Raw genomic sequence first — 24,274 nt, 5'->3', positions numbered from 1 at the left:
GTGATGAGCAATTGTGATGGCTGTGCTTTGTTTTTTCTGTATTATATTGTGTAGAGGGTCTGACATATTACAGGTTTCTTCACAACCATATTCTGTTAGTGGTCTAATGTAAACTTTATTAGTAATATACCAGCTGTTACATCCTGTGATGCTGCCTTTGTTTTAATGAAGTTGGGCAATTCTGTGATTGATATTTTGATAAATGGTATTGGGCTGTGTGTTTCATGTGTTATACCTAAAAATTTAATTATTAGTGAACCTTTGACTGATTATCAGTAATTTCTTATTATTTCCATTGTTGTTTATATGAAAAGCTATTGCTTGTGTCGTGATCAATATAAGAACTACTTCCCACTCATCACACCAGGTGGTTATATGTTCAGTGAAGTTTCAGTTCTTGTTACAGCAAATGGGTCATGAAATGTGCTCTTGAGATCTCTACCATAAGCTTATTGATATGCCAAGTGTAAATTAAAGCAGGGAAAGAGATATGAATTACAAAAATAATGTGGGCTAAGGACTGAGCCTTGTGGGGGATTCTAAGTTTCAGCAGAAAAGATTTGGAAATTGCATTATTAATCTTAGCTTTAGCAAAATGGTTAGAAATAAAATTTGGAATTTCTTGGATCACAGAATTGGAGGTTGAATATTTGGAAAAATTGGAATTTCAGTCTGTTATACTTTATTGAATCAAACATTTTTTTGATGTCAAGAAAAAGTGCTACTGTGATGTAGTTCTTATTTAAAACTTGAAATGCAAATTCAGTTTGACTAAGTGGTTCATCATGGTTTGTTTATTCTTGTGGGCAGTGTTTTGTTTATTAAAGAAAATTTTGTTGGATTCTAAGAAGTTATTCATTTTTTTCCAGAAGTTTTTCTATGTTGTTTATTAGTTTTATTGGCCAGTAGTCAATTGGGTTAAGGCCTAACTTTTTCTTTGTTATAATTTTGATTAGGCCTGATTTTCATCCTGATAGTACTAATAGATGTTGAAAAAGAATTTCAAAAACTAACTGATGCCATCATCATCTGAATTGGAGGTCATTATTTTTAATTTTAGTTAGTATTGTGTCCCTAATGCTTTAGTGATAGCTGATGTATAGTTATGTACTGGTCTATATTTAATGCAAATGTTGTACATACTTCTTACAGATTTTTGTCATTGTTAGTTTTAAACTTTTCTCAGCTGGTGTTGGAGAAATAAAAAAAACTATAGTTAGTTGGAGTATATTATGGTGTTGTGATGTCCATTTATATTATCATGATCTTAGAAGTTGAAGGAGTGAGTTATTTGTGTTGATGAAGTTATTAGTAGGCTGTCTGTGTGTGTCTTGCTATGCATAGGTTGTTATTTTCTGCCAAATGATGTAAAATGGTGCCATTACAGTTTGGAAATTGACGGATAAAGTCAAAGTGTTTGGAGGTTAGAGCACCAGTGATTATGGTTCTAGGATGTTGGTTGATTTCTTATTAAAAGAATGTTAGATGTGGGGGATTGCGTGGATGGAGGGTGATGCTTGGATGATTAAAAGGGTAATGTTCGAACAATGTTAAGTAAAATGAGGAACTATTTGGGAAGGTTATTTTTAAACCTTTTTTATTTAATAATACTATTCCTTTTTTACCCATACATTTAGGTTGAGCTGAAATATTATAATAAGAAAGTGAAAATGGTGAAGATTGTTAAGCAGTACCTTGCTATACATGCCACTCTGGAATGACACTGGTGCTGTGGTCCTGGCAAGTTCAACAGAGTGTTGCTAGAACCAAATAAATATTCTTGTTTGGACTAGTTACTGCTTGGTTTACATAATTTAGTGTGATCCTGATTAATGGTGCAAGTTGTGCTGTCTTAACTGTTTTTATTCTATTAATCTTGATGGGATGTATTTCTTAAATGGTTAACGTTTCCTCTATCTTTTCAATGGTGATGTCTAATGGTATGCTTCTTATGTCTAGCTCTTTCTTTGGGCTTGAAGTTTTACCTCACTAAATATCCTCAGGGATGATTGCATTTAATACACATTATCTCCTTTGGATAGTTATCATAAATTTGTGATGACATTCAAGAATAGAATATTTAGCTCTTTTGTGGTATCTCTTTACCTGAAGATCCTTTGTATGCTTTCAACAGTAAGTGCCAGTGGTGGTTTGGGGGTTTTCACAATAGGGGATGTGTTGCTAACTGGCTGTGTATGTGGGTTTCCTTGTTAATTCTTTTGGTGTTTGTCTGAGCAATTTATTTTTTTCTAGTCTTTTGATTGTGATCACTATCTGTGAGGTCTCCACAACAATAACTGGACATGCATTTAATATTTCATGGTTGTTGACAACAGATCTCTGATGGTAGCTATTTTCATGCTTAGCATAGCTGATGGCTGTTTTTATATACTGTTTTAGCCCTTAAAAAGGATATTATATACAGAAATCACACAAAAAAGAAACAGATATATACTTAAAACTAAATCAAAGAGGATCAACTTACTTTGTAGGTTGTATGGTTGCTTTGTCCTAGCTTTTCTGAGTTGGTGTTGTCTTCTCAATCTCCTTCTGCTTCATTTTGCTCTTTCTTCTGTGTGCCTTTTCTTATCTTGTATGCCTGAGAGAGATTTTTATGTTTAAAGGAGTAGATGTTGTTTGTTTCTTTAGTAGCTTTTTTATATAGACAATAATATTTATTTGTATCTTGAGTTTTTGTAGTGATTACTGTCTGTAACAATAATAGCTTGTCAATAGCTCAGAAGTTCAAAAAGAAAAATTAAAAGTAAGCATGTTATTTTTATAGGAGATTATTTAGCACAGCATGTGGATGAAATAGTCTGTGAGGTAAGCAGGAAGAAAAGGGGTAGGGATGGAGTATATAATTGAAAGAGCAAGTGATACAATAAAGGATGCTGGTAGTGATACAGTTTTTTCGTTTTTGTATTGCTCATAGGAGTTAATGATGTAGGGAGGAGTATATCAAAGGAACTAATTGATAATTACATACAAGGCATTAAGAAAGATTTTCAAAGCAATGGAATACTGCCAAGAGTTAACTGTGGAGATAAAATTATAAATAGGTTGTTTGGGCTGAATATTAGGCTTGGGTTAATATATAAGGAAAAATAGGTTTGCTGGTTATATTTATGAGATCAACTTAATGAAAAAAAGTAGCTTTATTGGATTATATGGTTCACTTTAAATAGAGTAGGGGCTAGTTTGTTTGCAAGGGCTATTAACTCTCTTTTTACAGGCTGGTCAATTTGCCCCTGTCATGACTTTTGAGGAAGTTACATTCAAATTTAATTAAACTGCTTTAGTATCATTGGATAAAAATAAATTTGTTATCAAAACATAGTTAATAAACAAAATTTTAGTACAAGTTTTTTAGTTTTTAATTGTATAAAGAAATATTGAAAAAAAAACCTTCCATCTCCCTTAGTTTCAGAATTATAACAGTTCCTGTCTGGGTCTTCCCATTTTTCTAATTTATTTTCTACCCCTCCCAGAAAAAGTACAGTGTTTAATGTAAATTACTCATTATAACATTTATATTACTTGGGCAAGGAAACTTTTTTATAGCCATAAACTAGAAAACCACACCCACTTGCCATGCTCATCTGTCACATCCTTTCTTTTGCAAATTGCCAACAGCCCTTTCATACATGTTATACTATATAATTTATAACCAGTAGAAAACCAAAGTGTTAATCCATCAAATTATGTTTTAATTTCTTTTTTCAAGAGAATTATTTATTTTGCTTCCTCTTCAAAACTTATCTGTCATGAGAATCACTTCAACAGTCTGAGCTGAGTTTTTAAGGACTCTTACTACATAGTTAGAAAGCCAGGAAATGTATGATTGTTTAGGACATTATTTGCTTGGTACTCTTAGGTGCATTATCTAAATAAATAAAAAATATTTTGTGTAGCAGTAACAGTAGTATAAAAATAGGCTTAACTTTCATCAACAAAAAACAACAGGAGACTCAGTTAAGTACCAGTTTTCTTGTTTTTCGTATGTGTTCTTTACTTATTATTATAAAAGTAACTAATATGTAAAAATTAGAAATTTATTAGGTAAGAGTAAGATGATGAAAACAAAGTATGCTTTTAAACAGCTCATGGAGTGCTTAATTCAACATGATAACGTGCACTGCATATTTGTTGACTGATTTACAACTTCTGTGGTGAGATTATTTGTTAGACACAGCTCAAAGGACAATGTAGTAACAAAATTAGGTTTAAACAGATGTATACTGTTATGAACTTTAAGCTATTTAGGATAAACAGCTATGGTTTTCTGTTACTGTTTTTAGAAAGAAAAAAAGATAAACTTAGGTTTATTTCTAACATTTTTTGGTGGTTACAAGGCCAGTCAAATAGACCAACCCTGAATAAAGTTAAGGTAGTGAAAATAAAAGATAAAATATGAAGTTTTTTCTGAAATAACATTTAATTATTTAGGTTTTAGAGATTATGCAAACAAAAAATTTAAATTTTCATGGGAAAATAGTATTTTTAATCTTAAGTTGAAAATTACTTTACATTTGGAGCAGTCAACACTGATTCCATATATTCACAAACAAATCTTTGGTAAAAACGCTTAAAAATTCTTAATTTTTGTCTAAACAAAACTCATAATATTTATTGAGATCTTCAAGAATTTAGTGAAGATATATATAAACTGTTAAAAGTTGGAGTATGGAAATTCTGATTATCATGGGGCTGGTATACTCTGTTGAGCCCATAGTAGGAGATTTAGCCTAATGTAAAGACAAGTTTAAACTAGGATAAAATTATAAAGAAGGCTAGAATAATGTATAAAATTAGTTGTAGAGAGGGTATATCATAGGAACAAGGTACAAAATAATTTTTAGTAGAAGGCAAAATCTGTTATTTTAACACTAGAAATATGAGAAATAAAGTGGATAACTTTAGGGCACTTTTTGGAACAGAGGATTTTGATATACCAGGAATAACCCGAATATATACACTTGCAATGAACGGAATTTTTGTGTAGTATAGGTTTATAGGTTGTTTAACAGGGCTAGAGTACTAAAAAGAGGAAAGTGAGTGACTATATTCAGAGGGTTGGTTATAACCTGTTCATGTTAGAATGTTAAAGCTAATTGAAATGAGATTGAATCTGTTTTGGTTTCTGTTATTGGTTATAAAAGGAAGAGACTCATAATTACAGACCACAAGGTGAGACTGATGACATTAATTAGAAACTCTGGGAAATAAAGAATTCAGTTGTTAGTGAGGTTATAATTTTGGGAGATATTATTTTAGTACATATAGATTGGGAAATGTAGAATTAAAATGTAGGGATACAGGTTTTTAGAAAATGATTAGAATGATTTTCTTCAGTAATTGGTATGGAAACATTCTAGGAACAATGCTGGTGTATATTTTTTGTTAACATTTAATAAAGAAGTTGTTCATAGGGTAGGAGTTGGAGAACATCTTGGTGCAAGTGATCATCACTCAGTTATATTTGATGTTTTGCTGCATATGGAGATAAGGAATAATGAGATTTTATTTCAATTTTCAACAAAGCAAATTTTGAAAAGAATTATATGTTGTGAATTGGGCATTTGAATTTCATGGAGATACTAATCATGTAGAAAAAATTAAAGATAGATATGTTTCTTTTTATAGACAAAAATGGATGGCAGTAAGTACAGAACAAGGTTGACTCAGAAAAGATATAGGGGATTTAGTTAAAGAGAGTATTATAAATATGTGAAATTTAGATTTTCTCAGTGATGGAGATATGAAAGACTATAGATAATCAAAAGAATTTGTCAAATGTATAGTTAGGGAGTAAAAAAAATATATATGATAAAAGGTTGACTGAAAATGTGAAAATACATGATAAGGATTTCTTAAAATGCATCAAAATGAGCAAACTCTTATTTTGGGATTATGTTCTTTAAAGGATAACACTGGAAGACTAATATCTGATGATTTTGGCTGGGTTATTTAGTTATACCTTTGCTTCACTTTGTACCAATGATAATTTAAGCAACATTTCTCAACTTGAACAGTTGCTAAATGGGAACAAGGCTGAACAAGATTATCATATTAATTATGAACATACTAAGAACAAATTGTAAAGTTTAAAGAATGATAAAGCACTTGGATCATATAATATTTACCCAAAGATTTTGAAAGAGGTTAAGAAATGGATATATGAGCCACTTGCTGGTTTTGTTTTGTTTTTTTGTCTTTGTAAAGTTGGCAGGAACTAGAACCTGTGGATTTGACTAATGTTACTCCTCTTTTCAAGGAAAATGATAAAAATTGTCTCAGAAGAATATGGTACATTACTATATTGGAAAAGAAAAATATTTTTTTTATTAAAAATATTTAGATTGTTATTATTATCAATTATTTTAAGTTCTAAATCTGAATAATGTGCCTCTAAATTAGAAATTGAAGTACTTTAAAATTCTAATTGTACCACATAAATAGTGTAAAAGCATTATTTATTTCAGGATTACTTATAATAATTAAATCATCTATATATTTCTAAGTTAAAGCAAAAGTGTCTGGGTTTATGCAGTTTTCAATCAACCTATTTTTATAAAAGTAAAGATACAAATTTGCAATACAAGTAGAATAGTTGGCTCTCATTGGAACTCCTATTACTTGTTTAAATACATGGCTACTGAAAAACATATAATTATTATAAATTTTAATATTATTGTATAAACTTAATATATCTTTTATGTTTTTTGAGAATGATTTAAAGCTGTGGATACAACTGTGTTTATTAACTTTATAATGAACATTTGTATATACATTTGACTTGTTTAAAATATATTATTATAAAACAGTTGGATTGTGTGCTGTCTGTTTATTCACAGACATCTACTATAAAGAATCCTGCCCACATGCATATCTAAAATCTGATAGCAGTGAGTCAACCAAGATTAAACAGTGATAAAGAGCAGAAGAAAAAGACATGAACAACAGCAGAGGTAGGCATACATACATACGGCTAATGTGGTGGCAGAAATATTGTAAAGGTCACAACCATGCTATATAACTTTGCTGTCTGACATTGATAAATGAATATAGAGAGGTGAGCAACTTAGGCTCAAAGATGGTGATATACAAGTGTATTAAACAACAAGAAAGGCTACAAAGAGAATAGTGTAAACAGAGAAAAAAGGAAGAAAGATAGTAATACAAAAAGACAAGAGTAAGAGAAAGGAGAGACTGAGAGAAAAGAGAATGAGAGCACAAATTGAAATTGAATAGCTCATCCAGCAGAAAGAGGAGACCACAATAATGACAATGGGGTAAGAGCCAGCTGACGTAAACTGCCCAAATTTGATGAAAAGATAGGTGACATAGATGCTTTCTTGGCAAGATATGAAAGATTCATTCAAAGTCAGAACTTCTACAGAGGTGTCTGAGAGGTCTGTCTAAGTCCATTTTTCACAGGAAAAGTCCTACAAGTGTATTCAGGCATGATGTTGGGAGATGCCATGGACTATGACAAATTAATGTGACCTTCTTGAAACATCATGAGTTTACTAAGGAAGGTTTTTGAAGGAAGTTTGGAAAAGTCAAACCTGACACTAAATAAACTGTATTTCATTTTATGGCAAGTCTATGGTGATATTTCACAAGGTGGATTGACATGGTGAAGTGAGAAAATACTTTGAAGGACTAGTAGATTTACTAATACATGAACAATTTATGATCGTGTGCTCAACTGACTTGTCACTGTTCCTGAAAGAGAGAGAACCCAAAGATTTGGACAAGATGATCAAGTTGATAGGACAATATATAAAAGCACATGAAGAGAATATAACTGGCAAGTCCAAGAATAACCAGTTAAAGTTGAAACAAGGAGTGGCCAACTAGAAACAAGATGCCACCAAAGGTGACATGAACCCAATTGACAAATGGGAGGAGACATGCTATATTTGTTATAAAATGGGGTACATTACAAGTGAGTGCAAGTCTGTCAGCAACAAGAAACAGCAGAAATTTCAAAATAAAACAGCTGGAGCTACCTGTATAGATGATGCTGGCAAGAAAGAAGAAAAGAGTGACTGTCATCATGGATGCTGTTGCCAGAAGAAACAGAATAGAGACAACCTGTCACATTTGGTACAAAAAGGAAGTGTATTTCCATAATTTAACAGTGCATGATTGATGGTCAATTCAAGTTAACAAATGGATTAACAGTGCTAGTAGTGATTGAAACATGTGACAAACATTAATAGGTGCTAACAAATCATAACATGCCAGTAGGTGAAGCTTGTGCCAGGGACAAGAAAGTGAAAGTTCTATGAGATACCGTGTGCAGTAGTGCAACAGTGAGAACCAGTTTAATATTTGATGCCAAGATGACAGACAAAATACATCTGTGGATTAATGTGATTAATGGAACAGTGAGAAAGTTTTCCCCAGCAAGGATAGAAGTGGACACATCATACTGTGTGGGAGACTGTGAAACCATATGTATGAAGGCACCTATTTATGATTTAGTGATTAGCAATGTACCAAGCAGTATAAGTTTGAAGAAACCAGCCAGAAAGAAGACTAATAAAGTATCTGCAGTCACCACTACAGCTCAAGGAAAGAATAACAAACAAGACATCAAATCCCTGTAAGTTTGGAAAGGTGACATCCAGAGTATAGGTTTACAGGAGCTGAAGGAAGCACAGAAGAGACCCCTCACTGCAGAAACTTTGAGGCAATATCTAGTAGAGTCAAGCATGGGACCCAGTTTACTTCAGAACTTTTGCAAGACATATGCAGACTCATCAGCAATTAGGAACTTTTTACCACCCCATACAATCTCAGATGTAATGGTCTTTGAGATAGAGTTGATTTATGCGTAGAGAGCACATGCTGAAGAAGATATGCAAAGAGAGACCATATGACTGGGACAGGTATCTGCAGGCAATATTATTTGCTTACTAAGAAGCCCCAAAAGCAAATACAGGAGAATTGTCAACTTGCTCAAGAGGGTTTGTGTACATCCCAAGGCAATCAGAAGCACTTCTATGACAAGAAGGCCAAGGATCAATATTTCAAGGTCAGACAGAAGGTCAGACAACAGACAACAACAAACTTATCCTGTTGCGGAAAGAACCTTTCGAAGTGCAGGAATTGGTTTTCAGAATGGACTATAAAGTGAAAGTGATGTGACGACTAAGATTTACCCTTTTATAATCTGTTCAAGAGGTAATTTGAGAGGGAAGAAGACCTAATGTTTTCTACCAGTTGTGAGATACTTTTATCTTATTGTGATCTTTTAGCATGTATAATGGATATAGGTCTGTTAAACAGTTTACACAAGACCATGAAAGTTTCAAGTAAAGAAAAACTAATGTGTTGTGTTTTTTGAGGCACAGATGGACATTGCATGTGTAGTCAGTGATGACGAGAAACCCACTTGTTGAGAAATTTATATGCAAAAACGGCTCGTTTGGGCTGAGAAAACACTTTATATAGAAGAGCGAACTTAACTACAACGTTTCGACCTTCTTTGGTCATCGTCAGGTTCACAAAGAAAGAGGTAACTGACCGGAAGCTGACCACATGTTTGAAAGGGGGTTGTGTAACTGTGTGTCGAAATGTAGAGGGCGGTATTAGATGTTTGAATATATAATTTTATTTATTATATTAATATAGGTATAAAGGCGTTCCTTTATATTGGTTTATTTTGGGTTTAAGTTGTTGTATAAGTAAGGCTTCTTTAATTTTACGTTTGTTTATGTTTGTTTCTTTATTTAGTATTTGAGTGTTTTCTATGGTTATGTTGTGTTTATTTGACTTGCAGTGTTCGAAAACGTGTGAAGGTGACTTTTTATGTTCTTTGAATCTGGTTTCCATTTTCTACTTGTTTCTCCAGTATAGAAGTCGTGGCAGTTATCACATTGTATTTTATAAATAATGTTGGTGTGGTGTTTGTCAGTGTAGTTTTACATAGTATAGACCTCAGTTTTGTGCGGGTTTTGAATAAATTTGGTATTAATTGGAATGTCATATTTTGTTACTAATTTTGCCAAATGTTGGTTATTTGTTTGCTGATGTCGGGAATATATGGTATACAGCAGTATATGGTTTTAGTGGTTTTTTGATTCGTGAGCTGTATTTACTTTAGTTGGTTGATTTTGCTTTCTGTGTAGGTGTGTATGTATAATGTTTTCTACGGTTTGTGGAGGAAACTTATTGATGTTGGTGAAGTATTGTTTTATTTTGTCTAATTCATCGTTAATTTTATCTGGTGAGCATAGTTTTATGGCTGTGTTTATTTGGTTTCTTAGTATGTTGAGTTTTGTTTTGTTTCATGTGCTGAGTCCCAAGGAATGTATAGTCCAGTATGGGTGATTTTTTGGTGGATTTCTGTTTGAAATTGTGTATCAGTTCTTGTAATTTTGAGGTTAAGAAATGATATTTGATTGTTTTCTTCCTGTTCACATGTGAAGTTGATGTTGGGATGTATAGAGTTAATGTGATTGAAAAATTAAGTATGTGTTCTGTAGATTTGAATCCACAACGTGTCATCTACATATCTATACCAGTATAGTGGTGGATGTAATGCTGTGTTAATTGCTTGTGTTTCAACTTGTGTCATAAAAATATTGGCTAGAACTGGTGATACTGGGTTGCCCATGCTTAGGCCGTTTGTTTGTATATAGTTTTGGTTGTTGAACATGATATTTTCGCTCTTCTATGTAAAGTGTTTTCTCAGCCCAAACGAGCCGTTTTTGCATATAAATTGCATGTGTAGATCTATTAGACCTAAGACCACTGGCTGGAGATCAGATGTACAAAGACATCAAAATGGGTGAAGAACTGATTGGGAAATAAAAAGTAAATTAATTCTGACATTTTAAGGAGTAAACATAGACTAGAGGTCAAACAAACAAGCAGTTGGATATTTTGTCTTGAAAGAATCAATTATGTATGTCACTTTTGTTGGCATTATCATCATAACTGTAATCAATTTTCTCTAATGAAAGATCTGTACTATTTATATGAAGATTTTCACAATATGCACAGTTACACAGATCAGTACAATGCAAATGTAACATTTTTGTTATTTGCATCCACAGTTAGGTAACTGGTATAAAATATCTGATGCTAGATCCTTAGTCATTCAAGTAGTAGCTAATTTATTTTTACAAATTTTCCAGCCATGGGCAAGCAGAGATGGTGTACTAATTTCTAGAGAGAAGGATGTATGATGAATTGAAGCCTGATAATTACAATGCTTGCAGTGCTAAAATAGTGAATCTTTTTTAGGTGGCAGGGTCTGCTCTGATGCTGATGATAAGCTGATGTTACCATGGAAAGCACTTGTAGAGTCATAGCCAATGAATCCATGGAGACCAATTAAAAGACTTAATATTGAACATCTAACAACAGCAACTTTAAGAAGTGATGAAACTTCCATTTCTGATACTGCAAAAACTAGAGATGATGAAGATCCAGCAACTGCCCTTCTGGATTGCTGGAGTATGAAGCAGGCTGAGGAGTTCAAGAAAAAATATGATGGTTTGGTTGTTTGCAGCAAGAAACTTGGTTGAGATCACTGTGCCAAATTTGATTCCATAAACATGAAGGGAATTCATGTATCAATGAATGGAGAAGCTACAGTGTTGAAGCATCAAGAAGGAATAAAACCATTTAGCAATCATCTCTCAGAAAATAAGATGAATGAACATTTTCCATTGAAGGCACACAATATTTGTGAAATGCAATTGAAAGATCATGCAGATGATGCAATTACCAAATACCTAGATAAAATAAACCAAAAATATATCAAATCTACATGTAAAGTGTTTAATACAATCTACAGTGTAGCAAAATGAGGCAGACCATTTTTTGACATTGAAGATGAGATTGAGCTACAAATAAAAAATGGGTTGGACATTGGAGTGGGACTCTATTTGTAAAAAAACTGCTGTTAAAATAGTTGATCACATTGCAAAGGAAATTGAAAAAGAAATATTTACAAAAACAATTGAACAAAATTTAAAACTGTATCATCACTGATGAAGCTTCAACCATATCTAGTAAACCAGTGACCATAATGTTTATAAATATTGAAGATTGTGATATTTTGCTAATAATTTTTTTTTTATTTGGTTAAGTTGAAAGGATAAGTTGATGAAATTATATAAACATCTCTATTAAAAAGTTTGCATGATGCAGGATTTGATAGTGGATATTTGAAAAATAATTTGGTTGTATTCTGTTCAGATGGTGGAAGTGTAATGCTTGGCTGCAAGTCTGTGGTGAGCACTAAACTTAAAAATGATTTTCCTGACATCATAATTTGTCATTGGTTAAATCACCACTTAGAACTGGTTTCAGATGATTCTATCACTGATATAAAACAAATGAATCACTCCAAAGTGTTCATAGATAACATCTATACGATCTTTCACTAATTAAAAACAAAAACCAAAGAGGACTTTTCAACATTTTAGATGAAATTGGACTACAAATTCTAAAGATTGACAGAATTCTAGGCCCAAGATGGGCTGCTTGCAGCCTAAGGTCAACACTTGCTGTGTGGCATGCTTATCCAGCATTATACAAATATTTTTCTACTGAGAAAAAATATTCAGGAATGCTATCTGTCTTTGTAACAAAGTTTTCCTGGAGGATTTAGCAATAATGATAGATATACAATAAGAAATTTCTTTTCTTTCTAATGTCCTTCAAGCTAGAAATTTAAATTTAGCAAGAGCTGAAAAACTAGTAAAAAAAAAAGGGCCATTAAGGCATTTGAAATGCTCAAAGAAAGTAGGGGAATCTTTGAAAAGAAAATTTATGAAACCATTGCTTCTGACAACTTTAGAAATATTGAGTTTGTTGAAAACCAAAGATATGTAGGCCTTCCTCATCAAAAACTACTGGAAGCAGTGATAAAAAATATGAAAGCCAGATTGATGGATTGTGACCACTTTATATAAAAAATAATGCACAAGAAAATGACAATAAAATTCATGAACTGGTAAACATACTTCAGTCAGATTCTTGGAATATTGATGAAGTTGTTGTCCCTTGGAAGCTGCTGAAGAGAAATTGTATATGTTTAGTAAGCTCTTTCATCAAGAAATCAGCATTAATGATTTCCATGATATGTGGAAATGCCCTTCAAAATTGCCATAATCATGAGATTCCAAGAACTGTACAAAAGACTAAAAATATCATTAATACTGTTGTTCTTAGTTCCACAGAGGCAGAAAGAGGGTTTTAAATAATGAATATCATACATTCAGATGAAAGAAGCTGCCTTATAGTTGAAAATGTGCAAAACTGGTGACAGTTAATTTGGTTGGCCTCCCATTGTATTCATGGGATCCCTCTTTTTCAGTTCAAACATGGCTAAGAAAAAAAACAAAACACAGCTGATGACAACAGGGTAAAACACAGCTGATGACAACAGGGTAAAACACAGCTGATGACAACATGGTAAAACATGGAAGGAATAAAGATTTTGATGATAATCAAGTGGTAATTTGGAAATATTTAAAGTATGCTAAATATTATTTCAGTAAGATATTTTTGTTGTTATTTTCATTGCAAAAAATGGGTGTGTGTAAAGTGGGGTAGAACTGATTATTAAAATTTTTGAATTCCACCACTGCATACCCTCCATGTTTATGTGTGAAGGCTAAAAGTTTTAAGTCTGCATTGAGGGAATAATTAGTCACCAATAGTATCTTGATAATGGTCTTCTGTTGTAGTATTAATGTGTATAGTCTGTCTCTTGTCTAACACATTTAGTACTTGGATTATCTCTTACTTGTACATCCATCTCCTAGGACTTGCCTTGTCAGGTCAAATCTGTGGAAGAAATTATATTTTTCAAATAAATGCATTTGTGTTTCACTTATCATTATGTCCTTCAAAATTTAATGCTTAATTTATAGTCAGTCTGCCTAGGTCCTGAAACAGAAAATAAATATAGTCATTAGGCAGCCTTGATATTTCATGCTATAAGTGTCATGAACTTATTTTTGTCAGTTGAACTCCATAAGAAATGCAGTTTTCTTTTAGTGTACCTGAAAAAAATGTTAACTGTGTGCAACTAATGTTACTATTCAGTTTTTTAACACACATATCATTTACATAATGCTTATGCTGAAAACTAATACTTGATATTTCAGATTTGCAATGTTTTTGTCAAAATCGTTGTTACCTTTAACCTCAGCTCAGGATTAATAAAAGCAGCAGAAAAGAAAAGGCAACATCACTTTTCCTGTTACTAAGACCTTACAGAATGTATTTATAATTAATGTGAAAAATTATTATGTAATAAACATGGAAAGTAAAATCTTGCATATGAACCTCCCACTTCCTAGAATAATTTCAAAAATCAATTGTTGGATTTATCTCTCTTTTCTCATTCCTGATACTGCTCTATCAACATCTTTGAATCCTCAGAAATCAACTGTTCATTATCTGATGTTGTTTTATATGCTGTCTTCATTTGATGCATTAATGATAAATAACAGTCTACTTCTTTATCAGACTTTGTAAGGCTACTGGATGTAAGACATTGTAGTGCTTCAAGCAAAAGCTTATATGCTTGTAACCTGTAATTTTAATGATGTACATTGAGCATGCTATTGATAGAACCTTGATTAACAGTGTTACTTTCTAGAAGTATATCTTAAAGACCATCCCGTTTGAAATGCAATCCAATTATTCCAAGGAAAGATACTTGAGTGTGTAATTCGTCTAAGAGAACAGTAGTGCAACATTGAAAATTTTCATTGTTCCAACAAATCTCTTGCATTTTAGCACAGATGGGTTGATCAGAAATTATTATTATATGTTCTAATTCAGGATAGTTTGCTGTTTCAATACTCTGCTCCATAATAGTATTAACAACTGCTATTTTTGTAGATGATGCTTTAATAAGTGGTAAACAAATTGCTAATTTTTTTATAGTTGTGTGTTTCCATGGAGAACAGTGTTAAACCAGTCCATCCTGAAACTCTGCCAGTATTGCTGACATCCTATTTAGTAAGAATGCATGCAACATCTGGTCTGACAGCAGGTTCTGATACTTGCTCATGAAATTCTATTAAATGAGAGCTGTCTACAAGATTCTGCCTTTTCAGGTGAAAAAAAAAAGTCATAGTTTTTATGTGCAGCTCAAAGAACTGAATACCTTTTTAAATTATTATTTGGCTTGACCAAAGGCTGTCTCATGAATTTGGTACTGCAACATGGTGTCGTTGGTATGGTAAGTTTTACCATGTACAAACAGTTTCTTCACTGAAATCAACGTTGACCTTGACAAGTACAGTTGCTACCTTCTTGTAGAAAACATTTTGATATTTTTGCACTTAAATGAAGCTGAAATTGAGCAAGACTTGTCTCAGAATCAGTCATAGTATCCCAAGTTGCACAATGTGATGCAAAAGAAATAGTGCCATTAGAACTGTACAATTTACTAGCATGATACACTGGTGCCACGAATAAATTAACACTGGCAACATATGTGGATGTTCTGGAAGAGATTGACTTGAAGCTACTATCAATATGTCAAGATATAGTTTATCTTTCATCCTGGTTTAATGTTTATGTTTCACACAACCAGTATGGTTTATTTAATTTCATTTATTAAAAAAAACAACAAAACTTTTCCACTATGTTTCTTGATATGTACTATACAAAATGTGTATATTGCAGCTATTGGGGGCTTGTTGCCTTCTGAGAATGTGATAGCCATTGTTCAGTGTGTAGGTACCTTCATGCATTCTGAGTTTCCTCTTTTCATCCAGTTAGCCAGTGTTCCTTTTCTTCAGTTTAAGTATGACCAAGGTGATGATGATTTTCATCAGCCATTTCTCCCATCAAGATTTGCTCTATGTACAGCTTTATATTTGAAGAAAAACCTCACCCTTTAATATCTTCCTTGATATATTTTACAGGTGTGTTATTTTCTTCATCATTTCCTTATGTTTATTAGTCCCCTCTACTTTACTACATGAAACCCATACTCAAGATCACTTTGTCTTCCCTCCTTCCCCTGATGTTAGGGTCTTGAACAATTGCACACCCATACCTTATTCCTTTTCCTGTACTTGATTTTTTTAGTCCTGGCTTACAGCCATTCTTCATTTCAATTGCTCTACCTGTTTGGAGGACTGATAAATTTACTTCTGTTTTTCTTTCTAGTCCCCAAGTTTCATGTCTTTGTCTCTTTCTTATCACCATTTTGTATTAGTTTTTGTCACTTCACCATATTGCAGACATTTCATCATATTCCAGAGGAGTTTTCTGGAGAGGTTTGTTCTCTTTTTTTCATTGCAGTGGCTAATGGTACTCTGCCCTATCCCTCCTTCATTGGTTCCTTTGCTGTTGGAACATGTAAGGATGAGATGCTCTCCTAGTAAATGCATGCCTCTTTCAAACTTATATTCATTATTTTTGTCACAGTCTATTTCCTTGTTGTCCTTTTAATGTTATATTGTCTGTTAATTAACTATAGCTATGTTAGTTCATGTTTATTTTGTACATTTTAAACTTTTGTAAGCTTAAATGAAAATATGCTACTGGTATTTTTATGCTGATGTTAGACCCAATATCTACCTGGATCTTCTAGAACAGTTATTTTACTTTTCATGAACACATTTACATGTGTAGTTGTATTCATTAAATTCCATAAACAGTTTGGTTCAAAAAAGTATGGTAAATGATACTTGTAAGATTGTCAAAGACCTGATTGCGATTTCTGTTAATGCATGCTATTTTTCATAATATTCTGTTTAAAAAAAATTATATTGTAATGAAAAATGAAAGTGATAGCTGTTTACTAATACAACTCTGAAATATACAGTGACTGTACAAAAACAATTATTTTATTTTAAAAAACTACTATCCTTAGAGGGAAATACATTTCACCATAGGAACATTAAGAATTTTAGGTTTGATTTAAGAAAATTTGGACATGATACAGGCTGTATCAAAGATTGTTACAGAAGTTGTTTAATATGGTTTTCATTATTCTTAACCAGGATATCAGGCATATCCCTAAATGGAACTACTGCGAGTGCCATCTGTTCTAGACAGATTTCATTGATCTTTACTTTTCCTAGACACTGACATACATTTTGTCCAAATTACCAGTCTTATGTTGTTGAAAAAAATACAAATAAAAATGGTAGTTAGTAAAAGAAAAGCATTTGGGTGTTTGATAACGATACTGTACATATTCAAACTTGTCAGAAAACATGTTTCTCAGTGCAACTTGGTAAGCATTTTATACAGTTATCACATATTAAGGGTCTACAATATATGAGCCACACTGATTGGATATTAAGACAACATTTGTATGCTAAATTAATTTGAACCACATTTTGTTATTTTAGAATGGATACAGTTGAAATTAATCACAAAATGTATTTTAATATCAAAAGTTGTTTTAAAGAAGGGCTTTTTTATTACTTCTTTAGGAGGTATTTACTAGTGTAAAGTTTCCCATTAACTTTATACAGAGTGACTGGTTTAAGTGATTATTCACAAGTAAACATAAATATTAGATATGAATCGTGTAAGTATTAAATACAAAGCTTAAATTTCCGTTAGATATTGAATAACAAAGCAAGAAAAGTTTTTTTTTTTTAATATAACCATGCATAGTATTGATATATTTTGGTAATGAAGATTTATGCATGTACATTCAGTAAGTCGTGCTTTATGCCTGAAACCACATGAATGTATAACATAGCTTAAAACACTTTTAACATATATACATATTATATCATTGGTACTGATTTTTTGTACACTTTTATTCAAAAAAAGATGTTTAGAAACATGAAATATAATAACCTGTGTAACTGGTGTTTTAAGTATATATAGGCTTTATTCATTTTGTAACTACCCTGACACCCAGGTGTAAAGATGACTTGTTCCTTTGGTAATTTTCTTATAGGAGTTATTTAAAATATTTGACCTCGTAGTTGCATAAATGTAAAAAACAAAACAAAAACGAATGTAATTTTGTGCTGCTAAGGAAAAAAACGTATTATTGGAAGAGTCGCATAAAAAAAAATATATATATATATTGTTCTTTACTATATTATTTTAATGTTCTCTTCAGTAGAGGGAGCTTTTTATATGATGTAATTATTGTATGAAGTCTAAAAGTGTCATGAAAGTTTAGACCTCCTTGGAATCTTGAAACTTCTTGTAGTACTTAGGAAACTAGTAAAATGTGAAAAACAAATTGTGTTAGAATCAATTAAAGAGTTCTAGTAAGTTAGACCATCATAGGTGGCATGTTTGTTTGAGTTAGTAAGCTGTTAATCAATGTTTCTTGTTTATCGATTAGCTATAAACATTTCCAAATTAGGCGTAAATTAGTTTCAGAATTATCACTGAAACGTTGTGAAGTTAGGAATACCACTTTCAACGTAGCATGTAGCGTTCATAGAACATTAGTGAAGAAGTAAACTCGTTAACGTTACGTGTGCTAAACTTCGCATTATTTTCTGGATGAACCAAGTGAACCCACCCAACGATATAATACGTCACAATAATTACGTATGTATATTTATATAGCGACACACACAAATATATTTTAGATTTGTTTTAATTAAAGCTGAGCCTCATTCAGTATTTCGCTGCAGAAAAAAAGTCCATGACTAAGGATTTGGGGTTTGTTTTCTATAGATATCTTATTCATTACAACCACGTAAACTGTTTTTTGATTATAAAGATGAACTTCTTGGGCAGTGCGTAGAAATGCAATTTGTGAAGTGAATTTTCTCCTAAATAATAATTTTACCTGCACAAGATATTGGAGAACAAACTAAAATCCATGGGAACTTGTATTACGTTTGTTATATTGTTTCGCAGTCGCGAAAACTACGTAATAATCAGGTGTAAAATGTTAAATGAGAAGACTAATGATTTCGTAATACACTTGCGAAATGTAGGAAAGAAAACTGGTAAAATGTTTATCATTCAGACTAGTTTCCAAGAACGTTTACATCGTTTAATTCCTTTTATTCACCAGATCTGTTTTCCTGGAAGATTGCAGAGCGATTAAATACGGGTCACCCATGTTCTAAGAAACGCATGTGGTGCTGAACAGTGTATCTTTCTCCTTTGTTAGAGTACGGTGTTGTAACGTTTTTTTTTGGACGTAGATGTTATTATAATAATTAGAACTATTCATAAATATAAAAAGCAATTAATCGTAGCAGATTAATGAGTAATATTAAAGTAGGGCAATATGAACCTCGTGTGGTATTCTCGGTATTTACGAATGTTGTTTTTGGTGACCCCATTGAAAATTAATTACTAATTTTTTTCATATTAACATACTATTATTTTTTCAGTATACACATAGCAATGGTGATGAATGTGATCATTCATTCTTTATTATTATTTGGAATTTAACCGATATTTTATGAGTGTAAGAATAAAATGTTTGGACAATGAACATATTTTTTAGTATACAAAATATTTTAGTTTGAAACTTAATAAGAACATCTGCAAATTTGGTTTTATGATGTATCTAGTTAATAAGTTTTGGACATGGCTATGAATTTACAGTATAAACTTTGCGAATTGAATCCCGCCTTCAGACATACCTATACAATTGTGAGGAGTGTTATGATGTGAAAGTCAACCCAACTGTTTGTTGAGAAAAAGAGTTGACGGTGTATAATGTTAATTAGCTTGTTTGCTTCTGATCTGTATCTTCACATTAAGGATGACTAGCAGAAATAGTGTGTAACTAGTTGGCTTTCTTCTACTCTATGTCTTCAAAGTTAAGGATGACTAGCACAGATAGTATGTAACAAGCTGGTATGTTACAAGTCTATGTCTTCAAAGTTAAGGATGACTAGCACAGGTAGCCATAGAGTCGCTTTGCTCGAAATTTAATTAACAAATTTTGAGTCATTTCTTTGCTTGTTTAAAACAAAAGAACAAATATTTTTGGAAAAATATAATAATATTATAATGCTGCATAATATTATAATAATGCGTAATATTATAAAAAGAAACATTTAAGGACAAATAGAAACTATTATGTGATAATTTTGTACGCAATCTTTATTTCATATACAAGGACTGAATTTTGTGCTAAAAATTTCGTGATGTTTTAATATAGTTTCTTCATTACGAATGCTAATTGAAACTACTGAAAGTATAAATTCATATTAGAAAACTATAACATTAGGCTTATTTATATAGCATAAGTCTTATAAGATTGTACAATATATTTGCCTATAATCGGTATATTTTGAATCTTTATATTAGAAATCAAGTTCCCGTGTTTGGAAAGACCAAGGAGTTTTATTTTTTGTTCTAACGGAATCGAGACCCGTCGTAAAGACTGTTAAATGCTTCCTTCTTTCTACATCTGAATTATTCTAAAATTTTTACAATGTACTCATGTTCTGTCAGCATTTGTTTTCAAAACGCGAATATGTTCATAGTGACATTGGAATGGGAAAATAAATTAAACACGCACCGAAGTATGAATTATTCTGTGGGATAGCTGAAATTCTTCATATTTATAACGCTAAAGTCAGGGGTTCAATCCTTCTCGGTAGATACAGTAGATAGGCGGATGTGGCTTTGCTATAACAAATCACACACACAGAGACATCTGATTATTAATAGTATTTCCAATTAACATCTTAATATTTTGTTATGAATGCAATTTTATTTGTCATAGAAATTATGTTGCTATGTTTGAGACGGCCCGGCATAGCCAAGCGTGTTAAGGCGTGCGACTCGTAATCTGAGGGTCGCGGGTTCGCATCCCAATCACGCCAAACATGCTTGTCCTTTCAGTCGTGGGGGCGTTATAATGTTACGCTCAATTCCACTATTCGTTGGTAAAAGAGTAGCCCAAGAACTGGCGTTGGGTGGTGATGACTAGCTGCCTTCCCTCTAGTCTTACACTGCTAAATTAGGGACGGCTAGCACAGATAGCCCACGAGTAGCTTAGTGCGAAATTCAAAAACAAAAAACTATGTTTGAGAGATCTTCCACGTACAAACGTATAGTGAATAAGTTGACTGACTTTGTACGGGAAACACTAGAATTCAACTGAACCATGTATTAGTTCTTTGGTGGTAAGAAGAAACACTGATAGAAGTGCTAGCACCAGACAAAGTTTTACCCAGGAGATAAAAGATCAAACATGCGAGCCATTCTCATTTTTGATGGATCAGTAAACATACAGTGATTACGTGCATGAGGAGTAAAAGTTTTTAATAATAATGTTATTTCTAAAGGTGTGATGACGAAGAAGAGTTAATCTTAATTCGTTCGTAGTAAAGATTCTAGAAAGTCCAATAAAAGAAACTACAAAATCGTGTAATAAAAAATGACATTATAAAAGAAAGTCAACATGGATTCAGTAAAGGGAAATTTTACCTCAGTGGGTTAACTCTTCGAGGATGTTACTTGCTATCTGGCAAATATTTGGAAATTTAACTTTAATTATATAGTAAGTACGAGGTAATGTATTCGGGTTATTATGACTGAAATAACACCTGTAACATAGATGAGAGCTTGCTCAACAGCGTGATTGAATAGCTGAAATAAAGCATTTCGGCACATTGTGGGATAAGTCATTCAAGTTATCGAAGCAGTGGTCTGTTGCTTGTAGTATAGCTAAGAGAATTTTAGTGTGTGTTTACAGACGTTGATTTCATATAAAAATAGGTGATAGCCTATACAAATCACCAATTAGACCTTACTTGGAATCATTTTTCCAGGTTTTTGTTTTATTATTATTGGAAATGAGAGGGCTAGTAGGATAATTTGGGGATCGAAAGAAGGATTATCTTATGGGGATAGGTTAAAGTCGTCTAACGTATTTTTTCTTCAGAAAAGAAAAGAAGAATGAAAGGTAATCATATTGAAGTTTGTAAGGTTATCTTAGGTGTCGATTGGATAAAAGCATCTAATTTCTTTGTGCTTTATTTTGAAGACATTAGGGCGAGAAGACACAAGCTAGTTTAAAAGTTTTCAAAAGGCTTAAGAGTGGAATCACTGATATTCTGTAAAATAAACAGAGGGCTTAAAATTTTACAATTCTTAGTGGTGGGTGTGCAAGTGCAGCCCTGAAGGTCTAAGTGGTTCTATATTGTCCGTGTTTTGTAAGTAAAATCGTACGTTAATAGATAGTGTCTGATAAAATTGGATTCATACATCATCTGGCATCACTCCTTTCAGCCGAGCGAGTGTTAATGACACTATTTAATTAGTGTAGGACAAGCAAGCTCTGTGGAGTTCGATACACACAATTAGAACGAAAATTTTTGTTCTTCGTATTTACAACTGAGATTTGATAACGACCATTTTGTCGATTGGAAATACCTCGCTATTGACTTACAACGCTAGAAACTGACTAATGGTGAGCGGGGCACAAATAGCCCATTGTGTAGCTTTGTGCTTAACTTCAAACAAAGAAACTATCGAGTTGAGAAAAAATACACCTTACCTACGTAAAATGTGAACTGCAATGAAGGTTTTCTGTGTTATATGTTACTCAGTATAAATGTGTGTTTAAGGTCTGATCCTTTCTTTTTTTTTCCTGATACATACTTATTTTATAGCTGAAGCAGTGCTGTTAACCACATAATAGGAGCAGACAAAGCGCATGGTAAGGTGGTTAGGGCGGTCGTCTCGTAATCTGAGGGTCGCGGATCGAATTCCCGTCACACCAAACATATTCGTTCTTTCAGTTGTGGAGGCATTATAATGTGATGGTAAATCACACTATTCGTTGGTGAAGGAGTAGCTCAAGAGTTGGCGATAGGTGGTGATGAATAGCTGCCTTTCCTCTCGTCTTAATTGTTAAATTAGGGACAGCTAGTGCAGATAACCCTCGTGTAGCTTTGCGCGAAATTCAAAACAAACTAACCAAACAAACAAACCCCCATCTCCCCAGAAAGAAAAAAGTCATTTTACTGTTTCTTATCGATATTTTTCTGTTACACATTACCAATTTTGTAACATTTTATTATTTCAACTTCCAGGTATCTCATAGTAAGTGCATAATTAAAAGGTCTTATTATTTATTATCGTTAATTTACTAAAAATTACTGTTAAGAGCATATATTTAATTATTGAGTTCGAAAAACATTGAATTAACCTTTCGTGGGAAAACTGTTGGTTTATAAATAACAACAGTATGTTATTTTGAAGTTAATGTTAGAAATGTATTTAACATTTTTGCAATGCGGACATTCATAATGGTGTACTAAGTGTGCTATTTAACTCACTCAGTGGTCCTATTAACCAACCAGGAATCCTATGAACAATATTACTTGTTTGTGTTTATGTTTAGGAAAAAGGGATTCGATGTTTAGAATGGACAAGTTTTTAGTTGTTTCACCTTCGTCTCAATAATCTAAACCATTATTTGATGAAATTCTTTTTGTGTTCGCATATAACTGGGTACCCGCTGAACCTATTGTCATCAAGTTGTAGATCCCATATGGAAGAGCGTCGCATCAGAAACTCCTATATCATTCACGAGGACCCTATTTCTACCCTCTGCGTTGAATAGGTGCGTTAGTTCGTGACGTTTATATTAAACACTAGCTGCATGCACAGTTGGAAGTCTGAAAATGCGGATCAAGCTTTATTATTACTGATGCTCTGGTACATCTATAGTTGGGACGTAAGTGATAGAAAGGTCTTTGAGCAAAGTTTAATACTTTCTCCAGTTATTGTAAAGAGGACACTAGTGTGCAGGATTGGCTTTTCTTTTGGATTTTACTCCTATCATGAATGTGGAGGTTGACATCAGGACTACTGTAATATAGGTTAAAATACATTTTCTTATTGTTTCTTTTGTAGATCATTGTTTTTTACGTAGACGCTCATGCACATGTAAACAATGCTTCCTGACCCTATTCATTACTCCATTCTTATGTATAAACTCAGACACCATCCATTGTGATCATCGAGTTATGTACGATACAATGGATCAGAGTGACCAGTTAAGCATGCACAAATAACTATTAAAGGCTGTGTTTAATCACGTGAACTAACAAAATCCACAAATGCTCAAACAAGCTAAATTCCACTACAAATGTTATTGTCGAAAAAAAAGCTCTTAATGACCTCTTAAAGTTATTTTTATCTGTTTTTCATAGTTATATTGTACCTGGCTTCAAACTGACATTATTGTTGTTTTTAATCCAAGCTGAAATTGATTTTCACGGCAGAGTTGCACGAATACGTTAAACAATATATTTTTATTTACATATATATTCTGTAATGAACAAGTATTTGACTTTGAAAC

The 24,274-nt window shown here is 32.6% G+C and overlaps 2 long non-coding RNA genes across 14 annotated transcripts in view; one reads left to right on the top strand and one right to left on the bottom strand.

Annotated features, from left to right (window-relative positions):
• LOC143225230 (uncharacterized) overlaps positions 1 to 24,274 on the top strand; it is a 147,046-nt gene that overhangs the window by 8,403 nt on the left and 114,369 nt on the right. The window contains exons 4-5 of one of the 10 annotated variants that reach the window (XR_013013712.1): positions 6,858 to 6,971; positions 11,266 to 13,870. The exons of 3 other annotated variants lie outside the window; for them this stretch is intronic. This is a non-coding gene — a long non-coding RNA (uncharacterized LOC143225230). 6 more of the 10 variants (XR_013013713.1, XR_013013711.1, XR_013013715.1 and 3 more) reach the window with 6 other exon arrangements.
• The window catches only part of LOC143225232 (uncharacterized), a 58,451-nt gene that overhangs the window by 454 nt on the left and 33,723 nt on the right, over positions 1 to 24,274 (bottom strand). For 2 of the 4 annotated variants that reach the window (XR_013013743.1, XR_013013742.1), the window contains exons 2-4: positions 13,689 to 13,821; positions 6,147 to 6,317; positions 2,486 to 2,599 (exon numbers count right to left, since the gene is read on the bottom strand). This is a non-coding gene — a long non-coding RNA (uncharacterized LOC143225232). The remainder of the gene's footprint in view (positions 1 to 2,485; positions 2,600 to 6,146; positions 6,318 to 13,688; positions 13,822 to 24,274) is intronic. The other 2 variants (XR_013013744.1, XR_013013745.1) reach the window with 2 other exon arrangements.

The sequence above is a fragment of the Tachypleus tridentatus genome, chromosome 9 (genome assembly GCF_004210375.1).
Source record: "Tachypleus tridentatus isolate NWPU-2018 chromosome 9, ASM421037v1, whole genome shotgun sequence".
NCBI lineage: Eukaryota > Metazoa > Arthropoda > Merostomata > Xiphosura > Limulidae > Tachypleus > Tachypleus tridentatus.
The sequence above is the reverse complement of the archived record's forward strand: the minus strand, read 5'-3'. Positions and strand labels throughout refer to the sequence as shown.